Consider the following 7,965-nt stretch of genomic DNA (forward strand, 5'->3'; position numbering starts at 1 on the left):
CAGGGAGTAGCGAAAGTCGTGCTGATTGGTTGCTTCTCGAGAACCTCTCCACATAACAGAAGTCATAAATTTCCAAGCATGTCTCAACTCGAAAATAAAATTACAAAAAAAAACAAAAAAAAAAACAACTTTCTAACGAGATTTAGTCCCAGTAATTATAGTAATAGCGATTGTACACGAGGAGTTACACGGTGCACCAATCACAGAGCTAAACATCTATGACGTCAGTTGGCTTTGTTTCCTTCCATTGGACGTTATTAGAATTCATTGACGAATCAGGAGCTCTGGATGAAGAAGTCAATTCAAGAGATTCAACGAAGAGAAGAAAGATATTAAAATAACTGTGAAAGCAAGGCATGAAAAAGGTGAAAGGGTTTGTTCACTTCTGTGATGTCCTTCATGTCGAATGTGGTGTCGGGTTTCGAACTTCCGATTGTTATTTTTTTTGAAACGTCCACATTCGCTTCTGGATCCTTCCGTACGCGTCTTCGTTTTCATTCATATATATATAGTCTGAAACATCATGAATGAACTTGATGAAGATGTTGCTTTTTTTTTCATACGCAACATGCATCCATTTTGGCGCGCAAGTAACCTTATACGAAATCTGCCCACTCTCTCTCTCTTATGTCTGTCTACCAAACGGTCTTATCTCAGTTGTAGAATCTTCTTCTTCTTCTATCTCTTTTTTTTTGTTGTTGTCAATCGTAAATCATGGCGCGATGTCTGTGAATGTTTTACAATCATTAGGTTTGAACTTCTTTGAAAACAGAAAAATAATAATAATTAAGATTCGTTTTAGAAAAGGCCGCGAATAGTAGATGGAGCTGTTAAATATGGAGCCGAAAAATATTGAACAATTTTACGAGGAATTTATAGAAATTATGAACCATTAGACCAGTGTTTCTTAATCCGGGGAAACGTGGTCCCCTTGTGGCACTGGGATATTCTAGAGGCCACGGGAAAACAATCAAGTGAGAAGGGGACTCGTGACGTGGTGATAAAGGGACCATAGAGAGATGAAAAAAGATGCAGATCTGAAGGCAAAGGCCAAGTACGGAGGCCCCCCAGAACATACCTTAGTCCAGCGTCAGTGCCGTCTTAACGTATGAGCCCACCCGGTTACGGACCGGGGGCACCGAGTGGCGGGGGGGGGAAAGGGGGACTCTTATGACAATGAGAATTGATTGAAGTTTTCGACATTAAGCATCTAAATTGATAGGCAGATTGATTGATATCAGAAAAATCACTTTCTTAGTGGGAGAGGCCCACGACGCTCTCAAGAAGGCCATGCCCAGGGTCCCGAGATTTTGAGACTGCCCTGCATAGAACTCAATGGTGTTCCAGCCCAGGGGGGTCCGAAATTTATTCATAAAAATTTTCACAAGAACTTACTCAAAACTCTTCATTCAATAAGTGTGAGGATCTTGCTCCTGGATGACGGTGGTAGAGGAGTGGGGAGTGCAGATATATGACAGGGAGGGCCACGAGAAGAAAATAGTGTCCCTAGAAATGTGTTCTTACTTGCCTGTCCCTAGGAATACTAGCGATGCTCGCCTATCCCTAGAGATGTACAAGAAGTTTGCTCTTCCCTAGAGTACAAGTAAGTAGAAATGCGTAAAATGCGTACCCCTCAAAATGCGTAGGAAGCTTACTCGTTCATTTACATGCGTGTGAGTACAGCGTGCTCTTGAAAATGCGCATTCCGAGAAATATGCGTGATACTTACCTATCCCTAGAAAAACACGAATAAGGATTGCTCATCACTAGTTGTGATTCACCTTGTAACCCAAGAAATGTGTAAAAAAAGCGCACCACTCAAGATACGTACGAGGCTTGAACTTACGCACAACGGAAACTTATCCATAGACATCCGTGTGCGAATTGCGTACCCCGTAAAAATGCGTAGGGAGCGAGCGCATTCTAAGAAATGCGTAGGAGACGTGCCTACCCACTAGAAATGCGCACTAGGCTTGCTTACCCACCCCCCCCCCCTAAATTACGAGTGTTGCGCACGTTCCGAGAAATTCGTAGGCTAGCGTACCTTCCTCTCGCTTGTTTTGCTTTTCTTTGCCGCGGCTAAAATCTTTACTTTATTCATTTTTCTACCATTAATTACTAATTTTTGTCCATACACGAATGACCTATCACGTACTCCGACGACGTATGCAAACTGCAGCTTGGGAACCACTGCCTTGTAGGAATAAAATGAGTGCGAGTGCAGAGTCGTTTTTTTTCCATCTGATCACCGTTGTTTATGAATTTGGTTTTGAAGCGATTATGCACAGTAATAGACCAGAGACTTGGACTCGGGACCAAGTGTTTCCTAAACACTTGCTCTATTTAGTTAATGTTATTCATAGTGAGATATGATCACTTTTTTTGTAATTACAAAGGCCGCGACTATCAAAATACCCAACGAGGTGGCTGAGAAAAGATGCCCGGAAAAATGGATATGGATGTCGAATACATATCAAATACATAATTAGGCTAACTTGAGAAAATACAATGCATAAACATGGTTTTTGAATACAGTCATTTCTGAAAGACGAGATCCAGAGGCGTATTTACAGGAGGGGGGGGGGGAGGTGCTAAGCGGTCTATAGCCTAGGGCAGCAAATTTAAGAAATGAGTGGGGCAGGAAAATTAGATCGTAATGGAAGAAGGTGGAAGAACCATAAATCCACCTCTGCCTAGTGAGCGAGAGACAGGTCAGTGAGCGGCCAAAGGAGTGGAAGCACGTGAGTGATCACAGGAGTGACCTAGAGCAGTGGTTCTCAACCTTTTCAAGCCCGTTTCATTCACTTTTGAGAATGGAAGGCCCGGCCAAACACACGACCATCGGAAAATGAACGAAGTAAAATGAAACGGCTAATCACTCGCGGTCTGGTATAAATGACGTTGGGCCCGGTGGCTAAGAAACATTGACCTAGAGAGTGTGCAAGTATGTCAATGACCAAAAGAGTGACCTAGAGGGTGTGCAAGTATGTCAATGACCAAAAGAGTGACCTAGGGGGTGTGCAAGTATGTCAATGACCAAAAGAGTGACCTAAAGAGTGAGGTGCCAAGTCAGTGGGTGATTGAAAGAGCAACGTAGAGAGCAAAAAAACCACATCAGTGAGCGACCAAAAGATTGACACAAAGAGCAAGAAGCCACATCAGTGAGTGACCAAAAGATTTACCCAGCGAAGTGTGTAATTATGCGAGTGATCAACACATTGGGAAAGCATGTGAGTGAGCTAAGGAGCGAGGTGCTAGGTCAGTGAATGATAGAAAGAGTGGCCTAGAGAGTGAGGGGGCCAGGTCAGTGTGTGCCAAAAGAGTGACCCAGAGAGTGTGAGGGCATGGGAGTGACCTAGAGAGTGTGAGGGCATGGGAGTGACCTAGAGAGTGTGAGGGCATGGGAGTGACCTAGAGAGTGTGAGGGCATGGGAGTGACCTAGAGAGTGTGAGGGCATGGGAGTGACCAAAACAGCGATGTAGTGAGCGAGGGGCAAAAAAAGACTGACCTAGAGAGTGTGAAAGCTTGTGCGCGATCACGAGAGTGACTTAGAGACAGGGCATATTTACGGGGAAAGGGAGATATGCTTAGTTTATTATACCCAGGATGCCCAATTTGAGGAGTGAGTGAGGTCACGAAAATTAGATTATTTTTAAGATTAGTATAATGCCGGAAATACACCATAAAAGTTTGATGAAAGACCTTTTACACAAATCTTGAAAAAACAACCGATAAGCCTATTGGTTACATTCGCTCGAATGCAACAGCTGCGGTTATTGGTTGAATTTTCCAAGTTTTATAAATGAAGTTTCATAAAACTTTTATAGTGTAATCCTAACCTGCCCTTTGACTACATCAGTTTCAACACTAGTTTCACTTCTCGTTGCAGTGTCTTATCAAAGCATTCCGTTGACTGAACACCTAAAATAATGGAAGAAACAGATCGATATATAGGCGTTACTTAATTTGCATATTTACGCATAGCAGTGCCACCTGCGATTCTGAATCGATTTGACCTGTATTTTCAAGTTGTTCAGCCCAGTGGTCATATCGATGACAAATTTGATGTAGCGTGTACTGTGTTTCGGAATAGATCGGAAAGTGGCCCTGTAAGTTGGCTACCCTGCACGTACTAGTCACGTAAGGTGTAGCTGACTGAGCAGGCGAGGGGCTATGCTAGGTATCGTCTCATGTTTACCCAAAGGATATTCTTGATGCTTATGGGCTACTTATCAACACTCCCGATGAAACAAGTCACATTTTTTTAAGGATCGTCATGAGGTCAGACAATGAGCCGTTTTTGGTCATCCCGTGATCATTAAGGCTGGTCTTACTTGCTGTGGTTCGAGTCAGGGTGTGTACGACAGGTGTGCCCTCACCGGCAGTTGAAGAAACGAAAAATTTTGATTTCGGAAACGATTGCAGTAATAAAACCAGGTCGCGGCACTGCAATTATGGAACTTTTTATGGATATTCTAATTAAAATGTGAATCGAATTGGAGAAACCTATTTTAACAAATTAGATAAAAGTGTTTTAGAGAAAAATTATTTTGTCGAATTATAGAAAACTATTTTAGAGAAAACTGTTTTATATCGAATTTTAGAAAACTATTTTATCGAATTTTTGAAAACTATTTTATCGAATTTTAGAAAACTATTTTATCGAATTTTAGAAAACTATTTTATCGAATTTTAGAAAACTATTTTATGAAATTAGGGAAAACGGTTTTATCGAATTGGAGGGAAGAGTTTTATCTGATTTTAGGAAGTCATTTTATCGAATGGGAAGAGTTTTATCTGATTTTAGGAAGTCATTTTATCGAATCAGAGGGAAGAGTTTTATCTGACTTTAGAAAGTCATTTTATCGAATGGGAAGAGTTTTATCTGATTTTAGAAAGTCATTTTATCGAATTGGAGGGAAGAGTTTTATCTGATTTTAGAAAGTCATTTTATCGAATTGGAGGGAAGAGTTTTATCTGATTTTAGAAAGACATTTTATCGAATTGAAGGGAAGAGTTTTATCTGATTTTAGAAAGTCATTTTATCGAATTGGAGGGAAGAGTTTTATCTGATTTTAGAAAGACATTTTATCGAATTGGAAAGAGGAGTTTTATCTGATTTTAGAAAGTCATTTTATCGAATTGGAGGGAAGAGTTTTATCTGATTTTAGAAAGGCATTTTATCGAATTGGAGGAAAAATAGTTTATCCAATTAGAGAAAACTAGTGATCACTTATTTGAAGCTTTATTTCCCTACTAGTTATAAATTACCCGTGAATCCTTCATCAAAGCCTTACCCTAGGGGGTCATTCAAGTATTACGTCAGCATCGATGGGCGGGGGGGGGGGGTTTCCGATTTGCTGACTTTTCATGACGGGGGAGGGGTGACCACCCTTTATTAAATATTGTTAATGGCATTTTACCCGGTGCGCGCCAAACAGAGAAAAACTTTCGCTATTTGTGGGCACCTGAACTAACATTCTCCCTATTGATACGTCCCCTACGGAGCCACTTTAGTGAACTCTAAATGTTTCGTGGATCTAAGTGATCTGGAAATGTGCCACGCGTCACTCAAGTGATCCGTAATTATGCAGCGGATTACTTAATTAATCTGGAAATGGGCAGCGGGTAACTTGAGTGAGATTTAAAACCGCACTGGGTGCCGCATCAGCGCTTTAAAACTGTGCCACATGCCACTGAAGAGATCTCTAAATGTGTCACGCGGGTCACTCAAGTGATCTGTGAATGTGCCACTTGGTTAATTTTTACAAAATTAGGTTTGAGGAGGGCAGGCCGCATCAGATAACCCCCAGGGCCACATTTGGTCCGTAGGACACGGGTGTTTATCATATATGACTTAGATGGTGGGTCGTAATGAATTTCTTAAAAAGAAATTTTAAGTAATTTTAATTTTTTTTCTAATTGGGAGGCCTATGTTCCCCCCTCGCTTACGTCACTGATCCCCAATATGCGTTAAGAGGCAGAGCTGATGGCGAAATTTTGCTGACAAGTGGGGGGGGGGGGTGACAAAATGTCTAAAAATTTGCAGACGTAATACTTGTACGGCGCCCTATAGCAATCTTCTCTCTTCCAGTAAAGCTAGAGCCACAGTCATGTCCAGCCCATATGAATAGTCATTGGCTAATATTTACCTCCAAATGTTTGCCTTCCCCCGCTGCAATGAAGCAATAGCGTAATAGGCTGGCTACGCACTACTGACCCCCCTCCCCCCGTTCCTTGGTGAATATTTTGCTTCCAGAACAATCTCCGTGTTGTGACTGTTCTTCGACCAATGTGTTGCCAGACGGATTGGAAGATCGGGAAGGAAGGCGGCTCTCTCTCTTTTCTGAATTGAGATGGAGAGGCTACTACTACTTCACCAAACACCAACTCTGGCCATATCGCTATATTGCAATTTACTGCCATTATTGAGAAGGGCTGGAAGCGAAGGCACTGTCTATTGGTGGTCGCCTCGAGTTCGTTAGGGATCTTATCGATATCCTCCCTTGGGTTTCAACCCGGGACCCTGACAACAACCTTCACGATGGTAGACGAGCATCTTAGCACCATGCCACTCGGGCACAAAAAGTGATGCCAACAGCACGCGGTGCTCCCAGGTGGTGGTCACCATCCCAAGTAATAACCGCGCCCGATGCTGCTTGACTTCAGCGATCGGATGAGAACCGGTGTTTTCAGCATGGTATGACCGTTGGTTGAGATGGAGGCTGTCATTTTCTTCGACCAGCCTTTCAATACCTTCCAGCCTCCAACATTTGACGATCGTTGTTAATGTCGGATTGGTCGCACTACTCACCCGTAATCACCCTCTGTACGTATTCGGTCAGGCTGGGAATGACCGTGGTCTCGGCTTTACCCTTAGCTCCTTTGTCCTAGTGATGATTTACTTGCAGCCCTCCTGCCCTAACGCCACTAATCCAGTTGCGCAAATAGTCAGGCGAAGTCTAGTCATTAAGTAGATGCACATCAATATTCTTCGCTCGGCGCAAAAGCTCTCGTCAAAGTCTGGTGACGCCCCTGGGAGCCGCCCGCGAACAACAATTTGATCGACATCCTCCTTAGGTAAAACGAGTTGAAAAGTCATTTATGGCAGATGAGAAACCCATTCGAAGAAGAATATGGGCCAAAAGAAAAGTCACGGCGCCCACAACTGACACTAAATTAAAAATGGCACCCACAAAAAAAATTGAATGTCTTTTCTTTTTGTGGTTGAATGTGTCTTGAGCGAAAAAAAAAAAAAAGAAGGAATGTCGCTCAATCCGAAGGCGCGCAAGTGGCTCAAATGGTAATGAAAATGGAGATCCAGAGCTAAGGCGGTGGTGTGTGTGTGTGTGTGCGCCACTTCCTGTCGCAACTGTCATTAAACGCCATGTCCACCTGTTGGTACAATTTTCATTCAGCTTTTATCTTTAGAGGTCACGTGTCAACGTATAGACTTACTCGCCACACATGCCATTTTTTTTTATAGTGTCGTAGACATTTGGTCCGCTTCCTTCCTATCATAGTGAGAGTCTATTAATGTCGTCCAACATCATGCCGTCGGTCGATGGAGGCACCAAATCATACCGTATCGACGAAACGTCGACTAACCGAAGGTGTATTGTAGTATGTCTATGTGTGATTTACGACGACTGTAGCTGCAGGGTTGGATCTTAGTGACTATATAATAGTGGTGGTCTCGACTGAAACCTGGTTTACCGCGATTTCTGAACTTCGAAGAGCGAATGCACTGTATCTGATTACAGTTGGAACTCCCACAACCACCGTTCATGGTTAGTGTTAGAGAGAATGAGTGTTAGCCCACATTGTAGGTTCGCTATTTGAAGACTAGATGGCAGCACTGAAAAATAAGACGCAACGCTAGATACACCCTCAGACTGTTAGGTACACATACTTACACTTCTGGCACAACTCACTAGGTAGTAAATTGCCCATAACGATAGAAC

General features: G+C 42.7%; 1 pseudogene; it reads right to left on the bottom strand.

The window, feature by feature from the left end:
- Positions 1-6,593: 6,593 nt before the first annotated feature.
- On the bottom strand, positions 6,594-6,715 carry LOC149080905 (5S ribosomal RNA; annotated as a pseudogene).
- Positions 6,716-7,965: the final 1,250 nt, after the last annotated feature.

The sequence above is a fragment of the Pholcus phalangioides genome, unplaced genomic scaffold (assembly GCF_987345545.1).
Source record: "Pholcus phalangioides strain wild (caught in Gottingen) unplaced genomic scaffold, Ppha-v1.0 ptg000010l_1, whole genome shotgun sequence".
In the NCBI taxonomy this organism is placed as follows: Eukaryota; Metazoa; Arthropoda; class Arachnida; order Araneae; family Pholcidae; genus Pholcus; species Pholcus phalangioides.